This window comes from Ips typographus, linkage group LG16, assembly GCF_016097725.1.
Source record: "Ips typographus isolate SLU linkage group LG16, UJ_Ityp_2.0, whole genome shotgun sequence".
Taxonomy (NCBI): domain Eukaryota; kingdom Metazoa; phylum Arthropoda; class Insecta; order Coleoptera; family Curculionidae; genus Ips; species Ips typographus.
The window spans coordinates 4,261,068-4,279,378 of record NC_138437.1 but is presented as its reverse complement, the minus strand read 5'-3'; the positions used below and the strand labels follow the sequence as shown (position 1 = coordinate 4,279,378).

General features: G+C 32.7%; 1 protein-coding gene across 1 annotated transcript in view; it reads right to left on the bottom strand.

The window, feature by feature from the left end:
* LOC145738856 (lachesin-like) overlaps positions 1-18,311 on the bottom strand; it is a 192,670-nt gene that overhangs the window by 73,046 nt on the left and 101,313 nt on the right. The gene's annotated exons all lie outside the window — the stretch shown is intronic.

The following is an 18,311-nucleotide window of genomic DNA, read 5'->3' as shown; positions in this document are numbered from 1 at the left end:
CTACTAAGCAAATATAAGTAAAACTTGAATGCTGATTTTGCGCTTAAATACTTTATTAGATATAACTTTAACCTCAACGGAGCAAAATGTTTAACCTCAAGAACTACTTTTCTCGTAAGTGCCTCTACGGAATAACATAGTAGCATGTTCATGAACTTCACTTATAAAACACATCTTCCGAGACAATCTTTATGTTTGTAACAGTTTTAATCTGCATCGTAGGATTCATTAATTTTTATAACAATATGATGTAGTACTTTAACCCAACCCAAAATGTCACTGTATCATGAGCGATTTTCTTTTCCGTCACTTCATCTCGAAAAAGAAACTTCCACGCTATTAAAACAATTGCTATAACGTGAAAATGTAAGGAATAATAAAAACACGCCGTCTATGGCCAGTGGTGCAAATATTTCATGTCACTTTAAGGGATTTATCGGGTGCTAACCGTATATTTGTGGACCAAGTTGTCAGTTGTGATCGCACCCTCCCCCAGTAATCGAAGTGGGGATTCTTAATCAAGATGTCTTTTGCCGGATAAAATATGGTGGGTCATTATTTAGTTAGTTCGCTAGGAAGGCTCATATAATTTTTTTTTAACTAGTAAAAGGTGGTTTAAACTTTAATACAATGCGGCGTTGAATCTAATAATAACCAAAGAAATTGTGTAAAACGGTTCAGGTGAGAATATAGTCTTATCCTAAGATACACTTGGGGATGTCGGTTGAACGTTAATATCGGAGTTCCTTTCTCCCTTGAGAATCGAGAGAAGAAACATTTTTATCTCTAGTAGTTTACTCGAGTCTAGACAAAAGTACCGTGGCAGGATTGCTAAATTCTTTAATAAAATTATTCCTTTAAGAAAAACTTGTTCAGATTGATTCCAGGAGCTTCATTTCAAATTTTGCTTAGTTTAGCTAGACTAATTTTACTTAATGCTCCGGGCAGTTTTAATTCGGAACATAAATTAGTTACTCCGAAGAACTTTGTATAATTTATCTAGAAACTTTGGTCGTAAAAAAAACATTGCGCCTCATAACAACCGTTGTAAAGCTGTAAGATTTAACGGCATCTAAAAATTGTATAATTAGGTGTGGATCCCGACAAATTAACGCTTGCCATGTTACATACTGAATTGCTATTTAATTTTTCGTTCGGACAATGTAGAAATAAACTAGCAGAAGATATTTTATGTCTCCATAAAATGTTCGAGAGACAATAAAACTTAATAAGAGTTTAAACCATAAATATTTCTGTAATTGCTATTATTATTTCAGGAATAGAATCTTAACTAAAAATATTGTTATAGTATAAGAATAGTAAAAGCTTTTAGTTTATATTTAAAACTGGATTTTTGAAAAGCTGATTAAAATCGCCTGAACGTACGAATATCGATGTTTATCTCCAACCAGCGAAAGGAATCAATTCCCCACGTTATTTTATTTCAATAAAAGAAAATAACTCCGGCTTGGTTTTATTTTCCTTCAATGAACACAAAGACAAACTTTTTACCGAGGCAACAATTCAATCGATCTCTTTTTCAAACTTTTCGAGGCGCCTATTATTTGCCAGTTGAGTATCTTCGACCATGTTTTTGTGCGAATTTTCTATCTTCTACTGATTTGACAACTATAACTTCTTTAGTAGAAAATTGCTCGTCAACGCCGACATTTCGCGAAAAATTACATTTTCCTGTAGAGTGCATAATTCAACTTTAAATATGACACGATGTAATTTTGCTTGGCGGCTTAAATTAAGGAATCGCGTATTAATCGCTTTAAACTAAATTAATAAAACTTATCCAAGAGCATTCTAAACTTTGAAGCTCGCGCTCTGGTAATTACCGAAGCGCAAAAAGCCATAAAGGTAATGAATACATAGTTGTATGGCCCAGAACTTTGAACCAGAATGCTCAGGTTAATTTGAGCTTTAGTTGACCACATTTTGAATAATAAGTAAGGATAGTATGTAATTGTCACCTCGAACAAAGTTTTAATATTCGACCTATACTAAAATAGAACGGATTATATTTTCGGTTTTATGTCGTATTTTGGAAAACTCCTTTTACGCGAGCATTCTAAAATATCGAAAACAACGAGAACTGATCGAGGCGTGTCAAAAGCGTTTAAGGGGAATATTTTATGGACGTCCACGAATTCCCGTAATCCAGGTTGAGATCGTTTTTCCTAGCCGCATCGTCCCAGAAATGTCTTAGAAAGGAAGATAGACAGTAGCAATCAGTGGTTTTCCTTTTTATTCCCAAGGTTGGAATCTTTCCTGCCTTTACTGCATTATGTTCTTATGTGTTAAATGATAACGAACATTGTTGTACGATTTAACTTTATTAGTTCCTTTTATCTTACAAACATTATTTATTTTCTGGTGAACCTTTTTATTTAATTACTTCTGACCTAAATGGACGATCCAGTGTTGAACTTATTAATTTTTTTGTTAACTCAGCTACCATAAATTATGCCATGTTTTCCAGCAAAAATCAAACGTTTTAATGAAAAAAGTAAGTGCTCGCTTCCAAGTTTAAAACACCTTTATTTTGTGCCAGTGTTTACATTTTTCTAAAGGCTCTACTCAATTCTAGGTCAGATTTCAGCTGATATAAAAGAAGGGACGACAGCGACAAGGGACAGTCGATTGACTTTAGTGACAGCGTCAACACGCGAACGAACCATCGAAGATTAAAGTGATCCAGCGCGTAAAGTGTAAAAGCAAGCTTTAGCAATAAAGCGTTTTCATGTTTTATTAATAGTGGGAAGGTATTGGATCATATTGTACTATAATTTCCCTAAGTGTTGTTTTCGAAACATGAATAATTTTAACAGCGCGCTTGAATCTATTATCTTTTTTAGTCGGTTACTGACTGAGATATAGAATCCATTAAAATAAAATATCTGCAGATTTTAAAAGAAATGTATGACACAGACAAATGTTTTTTTTCTCCATAATGAGCATACATTATTTAAGTTAAGTCAATAGTGATTACATATTAAAACCAAGTGGTACCGTTTGGCCGCTAGAGCCAAAATGTTTGCAAATATCTCGAAAACTGCTTAACTTAGAGGCTTGAAATTTTCACCACCATATTTTTAGGTTATTTCTGAAACGGTGCCACTTATGGCAAAATAGATACGAAATTTGTGTTTTCCACACCAAAATTAATCAAAATGACCCATTGGTTGAAATCCAATATGGCGGTTGATGGTATATCAGGAAAACCGTCATTTCTTGCAAAATTTTGGTGCACTTTAACAAGATCTCTCAAATCTCAAATAACTCGCTTATTTGAAACATTCTGTATACACACAGCATGTGTCTAAAGCTAATGAATAGGGCTATCACGTGACGTTGAGCAGGTGTCGCTGAGTGACCGCTAGAGGGCTTCAAAAGTGATTTAAAATTTTTTTAAAACTACACAAGTTAGAGGCTTGACGCTTTTTTCGAAAAACGTAGGTATTGTTTAGTGTTGAAAAAAATCAAAAACTGTTTTTCTGCCATTTTTCAAAGGGGTGTCCCTCCATCAAATTTTGGAAAAAAAAAATTAAAATTTTATATTGACTGCCCGAATATTTTTTGGATTAACGGTTTTAAGGGTGCAAAAAAATTTATTTTAAAAATGTTTATTTCCGAAACCGTGCCACTTATTCGTGTTTTTCAGGAGGAAATTAATCAAAATGATCACTTTGACAGGTTGAATTTCAATATAGCGGTTGCGGTATTTATTAACATACTTTCAAACAAATTACCAACATATCCAGCTTGAGCTCTTTTCCAAATATAAAATAAAGGGTAAAACAAATTGGGAAACGTTCTAAAAAATTTAATAACAACTTCTATATTATTTAGAATATTCTTCGTTCGTCTTCAATCAAGTCAATTTATCTGAAAACTTGACTACTGACTACAATGACATTTTTTAAGCTTCAATTTTCACCGTTTTGAAGACAATTTTTAAGTTGGATTTGGTTGGTTTTTGGTCTTTCAACGTAATTACTTAATTATCTCGTAAACGAAGTTTTAAATCAGGCTTTTTTACTTTTAAAAGTGCTTGTTCAAAATTTGATCTGAATTGCTCCAACGGATGACAGTTATAAGAAAAAAAAACCGTTTTTCTAAACTAAACTTTGAAAAACTTTAAAGAGTTTTTTACAATGAACTTTAACAGTTTTTGAGATAACTCTTCCTAGCTTTGTCTAACTGCTTTAACCATGAAAGTCTACTTCCTCTGTAAACTAATTTCTGGAATTTTTTAATAAAATCAATGTGTCTTCTGAAGTTGTATTGGATTATAATATATTGAGGGTGACAAACTTGGATTGATCAGTTTTATCACTTAAGTGGGTTGAGGATCGTTGTAGAAAGCTTAACACTGTTTTGCAAAAGTAAATACTTTAATTTGAATATACCAAAATTGGTACACTTTGGTGGTTTCCTATCGAGTTTGCCTTATAGCAAAATTTTCTGGGGCAGTAAAACGAATATTGATAGAGATTTTACCGTTCAGAAATTAACCATAATAATAATTTTCAAAATGCAATATTGAGGTGCTAAATTTGATTTTAATTGTTCATTTAACTTTGTGTGACCTGTTTCAAACTTTGTGCAAATAGGTTGAAATAAATGTGTTTTACTTAAGTTAATTCGATTATTTTTTCCAAAAAAAAATATATAAAAAAATCTTCAACAGCACTATATTAAAGATTGACATATTACAGTTTCTACACCAAGCCCAAAAATGTATTATGACATTTTAGAATTCTGTCAATGGAGCAGAAATTGTATCGTTATTTATACTCGAGTGTATAAATACCTTTTTTAAATCTTATAAACGACATCTTGCAACAATAAGAATTTTGTCTTGTATAGAGCATGTATAGAGCAATTGTATGCAAACTGGCATGTATAGAGCATATTTTAAAAATAGGTATATGTGTTCAATTTTGCAGATATAATGATAATTACGGCACTTAAAATTCGAGTAAAATGATTTCTAGTTTCCAACATTACCATCAAAATTATTGCAAAATTTTCAACTGTGAACAGAGTTATTGAAGAGAAGTAATTAATAACTAATTTAAAATATACATGCGGAATACTGCAAAAGAAGATACATACTTTAATATGTGGTGAATATGTATGTCCTAAATATACAGTTCCAGCTGGACAAGGATGCATCTGAATCTGTCCCAAATTTCTTAAATGTTTTGCTTGTATTGAACTCAATCTACGTCACCGTCTATCTGATAGTCAATAGACCATTTAGCCCACAAGGCTATCCTCATACTTTGTTGGAAAATTATCACTTTCCGTCCTAAAAATAACATGTTTCAGTCATACGCAATCAGTATAAGAAAAATATGTCAATTGGGATTAATGACAGGTCTTAAAAAGGTATTACAACGCGACCAGGAGTTCAGTATCAGTTCACTCTCTCTTTCATTTACCATCGAAAGTCTCTTAGTATCAATGATTACTTCTTAAACACTAAAAATACAATAATTATCCAGATAAATTAAATGAACCTAATATAATGAGAACTTCTTCAAAGCTATAGCACATTTATTATTAAAAAAGTTGATTATAAAACTCTTTTTATAGAACGAGAACCTTTTTGTGCCTCGTCTCTTCAGTTTGAGGTCTTGTTTATAGAGGAACACAAATTGGTTGCTAGTTTCTGAAAGCAACAAATTAACAATGAAAATTCAGGTTAAAATGTTCTTTTAGAAAACACGTATAAAATTAATGAATAAACAAGAAATAATTTAATAAAATGTACAAAACAGTTACTAATGGGTGAGTAGGTAACACATTTCACTTAATTGAATTGCAGAGAATGTAATTTAACTGTCTCCATCTCGGTTAGGCTCACATCGCAAAATGCGCTTAGTTGCTTAATAAGGTAAATACGATAAATAAGTAATTTAGTCAGATTTTAACGTTTGTTTTTTGGTGAGGTGTAGTAAGTTATAAACGGAAGTAATTAACGTATTGCTGATTCAGTTTCATAATTAGTAATGCCAAGTGCATGATATTTAGAAATTACAGGTAGGTAGTTAAGCCTTAACTTCCAGTATACATGCGTTGTGTTTTTATATTGTTTATGCGGGTCTTTTCCTAAATGGTATACTTTCTCTTGTATTTGAAAAACATTGAAATGGTCCCAAATATTGTTTTCCTTGCTGCTCTAAAATAATTTTGTTACTAGTTATTATAATTAACGAAAATATCTGATTCCACTCGTTGGACTTTACTGTTCAATGATGATCGAGTATGGATTTTTTTGCTTAAGATGTGTAAATTTACTTCAGTCCCTGGTTAATAATAGTTGAGTTGAGTTGAGGATTTGTAGCATTTAACCTTTATGCACTAATCCAAGTGGTAATCACTCCTCTCTAGTGCCAAGAACTTTCTGTCCTAAATAATCACCAACAAACAGGCAAACTTGAAGTATTTCAGTTATAGATTCGAAAGTATACAGAATTGTATAGTAACTAAATTATATACATGTAATAAAATGTGCCTATACGTTTATTCCCAATCTCCGGTTGAATAGAAAATACAGCATTATATTTCCTATCCAAACGGAGATTAAGAATCAGCGTGAAATCAGGCGGATATTATAATACCCATCCTTAAGTACTTAAGAGGCTTGGTAAGATAAGCTTATACCCACTTGAAATTCTTCTCTTATAGAACGTTTAATTAATTTTTGGGAAAATTGTTACAATACAGAGACAAATATAAAAATGAGATTGATTGACTCGTCAAAGCAAATTTAGTCTGAATGAAAATAAAACAAATAGGCTTGTAAAAATGTTTCAATTCGCTGCCCCAAAACAAGAAGCGTTTACGAGTTTATTGTCGGCGGGAGAACCGAAAACACACCGAAATCAAATCACCAACACCTTTCCCGTTTGCCGAACTGCGTGCTGCAAATAAATAATTTAGGGGAATTCGAAGTTAAAAATTTAATTCAAATCGAGGGATAAATCTAAAGCGACGTTTAAAAATGAGCCTACTTAGCCTCTTTAAAGGATCTGATTGATAAAGCTAATATATTATTTTGATTCTTCCCTCCGCCGATTTCGCCGTAACAAATTTATTGCGACAAACATTGCAATATTTGATCTTCGAATAGAGTGCTTAAATAGTAAAGACTTTATTGAAGTTTTGAATTCGTTTAGCATTTAATAGAAAATTGCTAATTTAATTAATCACAATTGGTGGCAATTAAATGTAAATGTAAGAATTATGTATTGTAATGAATAGCAGTTGTGGTCGAGTTTATAATTGGCAACGATTATAAGGAAACTTTAAAATATTCCTTGGGCTTTTTGGGATTCCTAAATGGCAGTTTGTTAAGTTCGCGTCGCAAAGGAAAATGGATATCGGGTCCGAGGCGTCTGAACGGCTGCGAAAACAACTTAAAATTACAAATCAAAGATTTAATTAAATTGCTGTTTACCAAATAGAGCCTCGTCGAATAATTTAGCCATTAATTTGCTAAACTGCATTTCCGAATAAGCGTTTGCTGCTCTTGCGGGCTCGCGGATTTTTGTTTCGAACAATCGGATATAGTTGTCAAAGGGAATAGATTGCCTCTACAATAAGGCCATAAATTGTAAGTATACTGGAAAAACTTCATGTTCGACTTAACTCCTCAGTTCAGTTATTTTGCAAACAAAATACTCCTCTTCTTCTAAAAAAACCCAAGTATCGATTAGTTGATGTACAGTTTCAATTTGCCATTATTTCGACGCGGTTGCTTCCTGACTAGGTTTTTGGGGAGATTAATACATCATTAATCTTAATTTAATGTTAAGCCTAAAGAATCCAAATGTCAATAGAAGCCGGAAACACACAATCGCACTTTCCGTTAAATCTAAATTACACAATATGTTTTTCACAAATATTATTTTAATAAAAGAAGTATTCGCTCAAGTGCGAAGACTCTGAGAGGATGTTTCTTATGTCATCTTGGGAATACAAAGAGCAGAGACGTTCTCAAGCCACGGAACAGGATATGTAGCATAAGTTAGTGACGTAAGCAGCCCTATAGAGCTTCCCCAAAGTTGTTAATCATGTTTACTAACAAGTAAATTACTACAATATTTGCAGTTGATTGTTATACCTATACAATACCGATTCAACGCAGGTAGGAAAAACAACAAACTGATATAGAAATGAATAAGATCGATAGGAAGATGACAAAGAAAATCGGTCCTCAATAAGCAACTTTTGCAATATCCGAAGTTTTTACTTTGGAATTTCCTCTTCACAAACTGCCAAATAATAATGTTCCCCAGTTTGTTCGAGAGTGATGCTTTTCTTTTCCACTCCATGAATTAAAGTCAAATAAAAAGTTTCCTCCGAAAAAACTGGCCGCTTTTTAACGCAATCCTGTAGTGTGAATCGAATACTAAACATGTCGAATAGAAGCTTCCATGGGAACAAAATCAAACAGTTTTTCGAATGGACTTATTTGCCAAAGCTTTTTTACACACAAACCCGGGCTCAAAAAAAGGATAACGCTTGCCCAGGGCTTATTTACGTAGGGATTTAAATACCTCGAGAAAAATCGTAATTGTATTTTTCGGTTGCGCAGATTCTGCCCTAACGATAATCTGACAAGAATAAATAGTTAAACTATTAGCCTTGACAAAATAATGGAAATTCTAATGCTAATTTCAACAGGATAAATCGCATATATGTTAATCAGATTGCGCATAAAGAGAGCTTCCGCATAAAGCCAGATATATTCCCATCAACAAACCTGAATTCTTCAGGAACGAATAATAGCTCTTGTTCTGAGGGGGTGCCTTTCGTTTGCCTCGCCTGATGTCAGCTAATTAAAAGCTGCCAATGTTTCGTTCTTAACAGAAAGACAAATTTCCTACAAGAGAAATTTAGGTACAATTCTATTGACTCAACATACACATATTACGGACGTGAGATAATTTTCTTTAATGGTATATACTCTCCTGCTGTGTGGATTCACTAATCAAACTGACGTACCTACGTATTTACATACATTACTTGCTCATAGAGTAATCACCCTAAAACGACCAACCGGCAAAACTGCATTACATAATTACTGCCAATATCCCACTCCATTCAGAATTATTTCCACGTTTAAGCATATAACGATGTTTCCGAATTTCAAGTCTGACACCCTCCATTTGCAACTGTAAATCGAAAAAACTCTATTGTATTCCCGCGCAATTTGCAACGCTTTGACAATTGGGGGCCATTATTTTTAATGAGATATTTGAAACTTATATCTGTTTATTTGTTAAACGCTAATTTTGTTGATGCTATTAATACGTATGTAAAATTTCATACAAATATGAAGCATAAAGCAGAATGAAGTTTACATATAACAAAAATTAAAAGTGAATTAGCATATACAAATTTCCTGTAGAACAAACTTATTACATACTGGCGGTTTAATATCAAACTTGCTTTTTTGTGCATTGGCTTATCCAGTTATTAAAATTGTTCTGAACTGAAAGTTGCTAATGGATGTTTTGCCACATATAATATTACAGCTTCTTCAGGCCTCATAACCTATCCTAACATTTATTTAGTAATTTGATGAAATGGATACTGTAATATGTGCAAATTTCTCTACAGATTCCTGAGGTAAAAAAATAAGTCGACACCTTATAAGTGAAGATGTTTGGATTAGCTAACATTTTCTATGCACATTGAGGAAATATGATCGGACAAACAAAACATTTGCATACATTTATTGTGTCTTCCTATTATTAAGAACAGGAGCTCACATCATGAAGATAGTTTACTATTGACGAAGCCTCATCAAAGATAAAAAAATAGCCTTGAAAAAGAACTTCAAAACGTCGGCACTTTTTTGAAAATTTTGAAGAAGTTTTCTTCTTTTCTTGTCCCTTACCCTCTACACTTCTCCACTTAATTTTAAGTTTAAGTTCAGTTTGTATTATAGATGTATTTGTGTTGATACAATCATGGATCATATGCAGGGTGATTGCAGAAATAATTAACCGAAGAGAAGAGTAAACATTAGACTTATATTTAGCAATTTATTGTGTCCAAAAAGTTAAAAATATGCTGATTGCAGCAGCTTCAGTCAAAGTTAGACTTGACATAGAAATATCAACATTACTAGAGTCTGAACTTGAATTAAATAGTAAATAATAAATAAATTATAGTCACCACCTGACACTTTAGATGGACCTGGAGAATTAAGAAAATGACTGAAGGACTAAATACTGAGCCTGTTCTGCACAGGCTGAAGCTTTGGTTTCATCCGCGTTGCAGCAGTTTTGTAATTCAAAAAGATATTCTACACAACCATACAATATTAAAAATTATACTTATCTTAATATTTAAAGGCACAGAAAAAATGAAAATTATACTGGTTCAAGTATCCTTTACAGTTTTAATATCTAATTTGGTGCACAAAACTAAAATAAAACTTTAAACTTCAACCGGAGAAGATTTAAAGTTCATTCCAAAAGCCAACAGTCCGTCTGGCGCAAAACAGAATACAACAATATGCACCATATGTTTACATATTGTTGTACAAGCAGGAAGCAGGTAGTTATTACAAAGATTTTAAGTAGATTAAAATACGTACCATGCATGTACATTTTATGTCCATCGAAGTATGAATTATAAACGTACAATTAAGGTAAAGTACGTACTGACATAAATAAACCCTAAAAAGTACCTACTAAGTACAAATAGTGCTATTTGGGACACTCTTGATACTTTGCCTCATAAACAGACCATAACGTGTTGTTTTGCCTATGAGAATTAGATGGCCAAACGCTACAAAATAGCATTAATTTAACAAATTCGACAGGGATTTACTTTACCACAAAAATGATTTATGGCTTATAATTTTTTCCATAAAGCATTTTTAAAAATTCTTGATGGGCCTATATATCAGTAAATGAATAATACGCATTTTCACTGCAACCAATTTAGTCGCAGTTTTACTGACAGAAAAATCCGAAAAGTTGGATAAGTTAATAAAAATATTTCAGGTCACTTTTGATTAAAAAATACTGAAAATATAAGAAACTGAGGAAAACTAAGCCACTCTTTGATGACTTTAAATAACTCTAAGCTTGGCTCCTCTACAAAAGTCAATGAAAAAGAATGTAAAAAACTTCAAAATTCTACCTTAAAAAAATCTAAGATTTTCAACGTAAACAAAAATGTGAAATGAAGATTACCCATTAAGCAGCAGAGTTAATCAGCGCTTAAAAAAGAAATATGCGCGTTGTGCATTACATAGAGCTTTTTAATGAAAAGCTCGGAGATAAATACGGCATAGTAATAATGAAACTGGAAAAACTGAAAGTTAATCCATTTGCTTCAAAAAATAGACCTTAATTGGATTCTGCTTATTAATCCAATTTAATTGAAACCTAAATATATATGGGTTATTTTCAATATGAAACACAACAATGATTATTTTAATTTTATGTCTGCGATATATTATCATAGTAATAGGGGATTCGGTAACAATATAATATATTCTATTAAATCCATTAATGCGGTAAAATTATTCGGTCCACATTATGACACATAGAAGGTATAAATATTATACTCAGCGGATAAGTTTTAGTTAATCAATTTATTAGTGCACACGAAAAATTAATCTGATAATTCGAACGGGAATTTATCGTTCTGAAGAATTAAAAATTCCTCGCAGTGGAAAAAGGAAGTATTTTATTTTTATCTTGAAAAATTTGCTCCCCAAAGATACGTAATTTACTTCCGGAAAATACATAGTTTACTTCCTTTCCTGCTGCCCGATGTTTCTGGTAACAACAGGTTAAAGCTGAAATATCGCTCGGAATGCTGCAGTTTTATAAATATAAAGCTGCATTAATCGGAACTGGAGAGATCAGTCTGATATTGATTTCAAAAACGCAATAAAACCAATCTAACCACTGAATAAATAAACTGTAAAGGTAGGAGAGTTGTGCACACAATAAAACCACAAAATAATAATTGTACTTGTAAACATGTTTTATGTCACGTTTGATTTATTTGTAAGCCATGTGATTTGCCCCAGAGTATTTTTTATTTATTTTTAACCCTAATATTATCTGTTTTATTAAATTTTGTATTTGAGTATAAAAGTGGTGCAAAAATATCACTTAACAATGTCAGTGCTCCAATTTAAGTCCACAGCAAGGGTACATGACAATATAGTTATTGATTTCGTGTAGTTTCCTAGACTTCGATTAAACTTAGAAAGTTTTACGTCACGGATTAAATAGGCTTTATGAAGCGATAGCGATTAAAACGTACACCCCTTAATTTTACAGAGAGAAAATGTCGTGGGTGGGCTAAAACGTCACGCAGTCAATCCAGAGTGCAAAAGTGATTTTATGAACCCAGTACGAAAATTACTCTATTTTCCCCACATTACTTTAACCCTTAACGTTAAGTTAGATTTTAAAAAGATAATAATAGAAGAACCTTTTAGTCTTTTAAAGCACTCTAGTGATTTAATGGGGATTTAGAGAGTGAAACAAACAACTTATTTCTGAAAGGGCGGCATTAAATATTCGCGTATACAAGGTTCTCTTACAAATTCTTTGGGCGTCCAAAAATCAGCCACTTAAAAATCATTATAAGCAATAACTTACACTCAAAAAGGTTTTCCCTCGAAGAGGGTCGAAGCTTTGAAATTATATATATCTTCAGTTTATTTCTTCGTGAGAAGGGGTTTTGATGGACCTGAGCGTTAAAAAAAAATTGCATCCGGAACTTTGGTGTGGGAAGCGTTGTTTGGAACAAAAACAATATCCGGACGTTGAACCGCAAAATTGAAACTGACTGGTGGTGAAGCTTTTCGGGTTTATCTGGAGTTTTTATTCAAACTTTTCCTGATATAAAATCCATCTGACATTAACTGGCAGTTGATGCGTAAACCGCAAATGTGCAGTAGTAGGTTATAAGTTAGACAAGCTTAACACACAGCAGTATGCCAGACGGCGCAAAATATAGTGATGTAACTATATAATTGACAAAACCGCACTGTGTCTAGGGAATGAGAAATTAGTGGCGCATTAACTTGTGCTAGATTTGTACAATTTACGGCTTTATATTCTGCTGGGATTCCGCACTGGATTTCTATTTCAGTTTTCTCCACCCGCCTTAATCATTTAAGGAAGTTTAATGCCTTCATATCTGCTCGTTTTCTCCATATTTTAGCACTTTCGAATCACAGACCTCCCCAATCGCTTTGGCCAAATTAATTACGGTACGCTTCTGTGATATAATCATTAACCAAGGTTAGAGCTCTGCAGGCATATCACATTCTGGAAATTTAGATTTCAGTAAAAATACGTTTAGTACGAATTTCATTTGCAGATGTTTAACTTTTGTTCTAATGGAACTAGTTCACACAACTCTGGACTGATTTGCTCCAGCGGAATTTATAACACTTATAATGGGTAATTTTGTAAAGGCGGAAATTACACGAAAGGATTTCAAATATAAGAATTTTACTAGCGGGCTTAAACTCTCTGGCTAGCAAGGTTAATTATAAATCAAGCTCGCCAGCACGATGTAGAGAATATTAATTCTTTAATCTACCTCTTTTTGAGACCTCGGAAAATAGACGATATTAAAAGTTTCCCGGCCAACGTATAAATATATGCTACTCTCATCAAGCTAGAGGGATGTACGAAATTTATCTAATCAATATTCAATTATCTCAAAACACCCACCGGATTAAAACTTACGATTTTAAATTGCGCCTTAACGAAAAAAACTTGGGTTAAAAAGGAAAGAGGCAGAATATACCTGTGGCAGATATAAAAAAGTCAGTCAAGAGCAAACATTTTAAAAGCCTTTGAAGGAAAAATGTACACATCTCATATTTGTTGATGTTTCACATTTAGTTTCAGGAATTTCCGTTTGTACGTACTACACAAAAAAACAAAGTGGAATGGATGTATAAATTTCATTAAAAGTTTTTGTTTGATTTTCTGAATGCAAACAATTTGGCATTTTTGCAAAGTTCCAAAATTTTCTCAATAAAACTGCTGTTTATGCTTCTTGTCAAATATTAATTACATTTTGGATATCAATACAAAAAAAGCTTCTGCACATTAGTATCAATAGTGCGTTCATAGGAAAGTATGATCTCTTATTGCAAGCAAAAGAAAATACTTGAAAACGGGAAGTATTTTTTTACCCTTACCGTTTGTACGTTCATTTGCTTAATTCCATAATGCTCTAAAGTAGGGGTCTCCTAACTGGCCAAATATGGCCGGCCAGTGTCATCGACATGGGCCAGGGCCCGCGATATAAGTAGGATTAAAAACACATGAATGATAATAACTAGGCTTTATGTACTTGCTAGGTAAGGCTTTAAGACATGTACAATCCGCAGAAAATTTAACTCAAGCAATCTAATATAAATAATTGAAATAAATCCTACTAAGTTTGCAAATGTTGTATTATACCGAAAAACAAAATTAGAGTGACAACCACACCAAATTACAATATCAAAGATGATCATGTGTGAAACGTGTGGTTTCTCTTAAAATTTTAGATTTTAGTGGAAATAAGGATTATTAAAATTTTTTGATGTAAAATTTATGGATGTAAACTGAATCAAGTGTTTGAAACGTTCTATCGGAATTAGTTAGCAATCTGTTTTGTTCCAATAGTGCACAAACTATATCAGTTTTAATGTAAACCTGTTTCAGACTTAACGTTGAATACCAAGTCATTTATCTTAGTGTGGAGAACTTTAAAAAAATGTAGTAAAGAATAATTTCTAAGGTCTTGCATTTGCAGTGCAATCAATATTACCAGGCTAAGTAATTTTAAAACTCATATAAGAATAGACATAAAATCAAATAAGTTATAAAGAGTGATTTTCACTCTTAATCCTTAAACATATTTTATTTAACTGTAATTCTAATCTAAGTAGCCTCTTGTCAACTGTTTCAGAATAAAGAGCTTTAAATTAGCTTCTGTAACTACATTTAGCTCAAGCCCTAGAGCCACTCTATAGAGCCAAAATATGGCAAATATTTAGTGTCAGGATTTGACCAGTACGTAATGTTGCTTATATTAGCACACATTTTAAATTTTTACTCTAATTTTGTTTAAGTTTTGGTTTATGCAATTGTGGACCAGACTTCCTTTAGCTAATTATTAGAGTAGGTCATCAGGTTATATTTATCCTATCCTAAAAAAGCATGAATTAGCAAAAGTTACTATCAAAAACTAATGCAGACGACTATGAACAAATTACTGCAAATTAGCAAATTTTACTAGTCTCAAAGCCTTGAAAACCAGTGCAAGACTAATCTTCCTTAAAGACGACTTTGAATATGTCTTCTTAACTTTACCACTGCACGAGTAAATCAATAATTTCTGTTTGAAGTTTCAGGATAGAAGTCCAAGAAACCAAAATTGTTTTCAAAACTTGTTGAAAAATCAACAACAAATTTAATTAGTAGTATGGTTAATTATTTAACTGATTGACTGAAACAATTGATATTAGTGTACAAATTAAGGTTAATAATTTTGAAACACCTGCTTTAAAAAGCAGATGCACTATTTAATTTTCTTTGGCCTGTACATCTACGAGCTTCATTTTCCCTTTTTTTCGACAAGCAGTAAACATTTCAACATTCATTTAACTGCTGTTTAAACTGGTAATTAAAGTTATCGCAATATTTAGCGGTAATCAGACTATTAGCAAAAATCGCAATTTTCAATAATTGTAATCGTTTTGATGTATACAAATTTGAACACGCCATGACACCCGATCGGTTCGCTTTATACGTAATTTGTTGCATAATTCACAGATTAAACGGTGTTGTGAAATATTAATAAACAATTAAAGTAGACAGTAATATTCTAGAATGATACTAATGGAGTATCAAAACGCTCATACGCGATATTTATTGCCGACAATTAAGTACGAATTTTGGAATAATCCGAATATCACGATCCAGTTTTTTGCTTTCCACTTTTGCAAATTACAAAGCTTTGAATAACAACATATTGCAATGGGGGTGTTGGGATTTTAAATGATATATATTTATCGAGTTTTTATTTTATATAATTCAGGGAGGGAAAAAAGTTTTTGGTGGTAGTTGCTTTATGGTACTCCTTGCATTAGGACCCCAATAAGAATGATATGGTCAGTAAAAAATAATTCAGTTCTTTAAGGATTATTTCTTACACGTTAAAATTGTCAAATTGATGGACAGTAGTAGTTTTGTCTGAAATTACTAACAGCGAATGATACTACTTACTTACCAGTTTTTTGCATTGATCACTTAACTCAAATTTTAAGTTCTAAAATACTTCTCATCGTAGTTCTGAAAACAAATTTTGCTGCTCAAGGGTCTCTGTCAATTCATAAACCTAAAAACCATCCACATGTAAATAAATATAATTGAATACTAAATATGAATGTTAATGTAGTCACATTTAAGTTTATAATATATAAGGTACATGAGTATCATACGCACATAAATTATGTGACTAACATAAAAAAGAAAGGTGTTTAAAATTTCATTTAGTCAAAGTTAAAGTGATGAGAAAGAGGGTCAAAATATTTCGTCGTAATTTCCGTTTTGTTAAACTCCAAAACGTTCCTTAACTCAAATCAGTCTAACCTCGTTATTGTTCCTGATTACCTCTTGAGAAATATCTTCGGAGCAATTTTAGAGCCGCAACATTTGACTTTATAATAAATCTTGCATCCTGAGCGTAACGTATTTAGATTGCTAGAATTCCTTCTCCTCTTTCTACACATTAAAGGGTAATTCCTTTGGTTTTGAATAACGGAGACGATCGCGCTTAAAATCAGAAGAAATTTGCGGCATTGATTCTAAAGAAAAACCCTATGCCATTTAGCCGAACGCTTTAGTTGGAGCGGATTATCGATTTTACATTAATTTTGGCCAGATGGTATGCACTAACTGAGAATTTCAAAGATTAAAACTTCAATTTCGTCTTTTTATATCGCTAATTAGTTCGAATTATTGTACGTTCGCTCGACTATAGGAAAACGTTCATAAAGCGAAATTTAATTGAAAATTGATGCGCGTTGGTACAAGTAAATTTCTGTTGATTAGTAGTTACAATTGAAAATCTAATAATACCACACAGGTGAGTTTTAACATTCCTGAGGCTATTAAAATTGTTATTGTGGACTTCCAAAATTTAAAACGTATTTAATTAGGTTTAAATCAACGAAATAAGTGCCGACCGGGACAAAAACTTTTTGCCCCGAAAAGTTTTCAACTAAATGAAGCAAAATTAAAACACGTACGTTCCGCACACGGTTCTTTGTATGCCTCGGTATAGTGGCTGCCGTGCAACTTTGTTCCATTGACAGTTTTGAAAACTTTAGCGGAGCAAATAACTTTGTAATTAATATTTCGCATAAACCATCACAAGTGCAGCTACAACTTCAATAAACAGAAAAATCTGTGGTTTTAATGAACTGGGGACATTAAATAGGGCATTGGTTTTTATTTTTTTTTTTACAGTCAGGCGATGTTTACGTTTATGATAAGTTTGGCGTGTAAGAGGGTGACAAGGGAATGCGACCGGAAGTTTTAATTCCTATTTCGTGAAAAACAAAGTACGCGTCCAAACTGACTGTCAAGAATGATAAAAAACATTCCTTTAGAATACGGTACGGACAAACAAGACTAAGACTACAAGATTGGTTTTCGTAAAGCGAGCACATTAATCACAAGTGAATCCCGGGGCAGAAAACTTGTGCCCGTCTTATAGAATGCTTTCAATTTGGAAACTTATACCGCGACAAAACTAATTGAACTCCTTAAGGCAGCAGTTAAAATCGAAATATTTGGTTCATCAATCGCTAAACCTCCGCATTGCCGGAAAATTACATTCGAGCATTCCATTCAATTATTTCTTCATTTCTTCCTTTTACTTTGTCTGGAGCTGCAGCTCTATTCGTTTCACCTAATTTTAAATTAACACTATTTCGTTTTAACAATACCCGATATTAGATTGACTATTGCTTATCTAACCTGTTTGTAGTTACAGTTAATAAAACAGCCATTTATTTCTCCCTTGGGAGATTATGTAATTTGATCTGGATAGGAATCACTGTGGGTAAAGTGTCTAGGGTCTCCCGAGGCTTTCCCATTTAATTTATCTTGTCATTTTCTTGTGACCTAATATCTCATAGCATGCTTGCTTCTTCCTAACCTCGCAGTACATGTGCTTATTTTTAATTCATTCTTTTACCCGACTGCAGGGAAGACCAACGGAACGCCTCG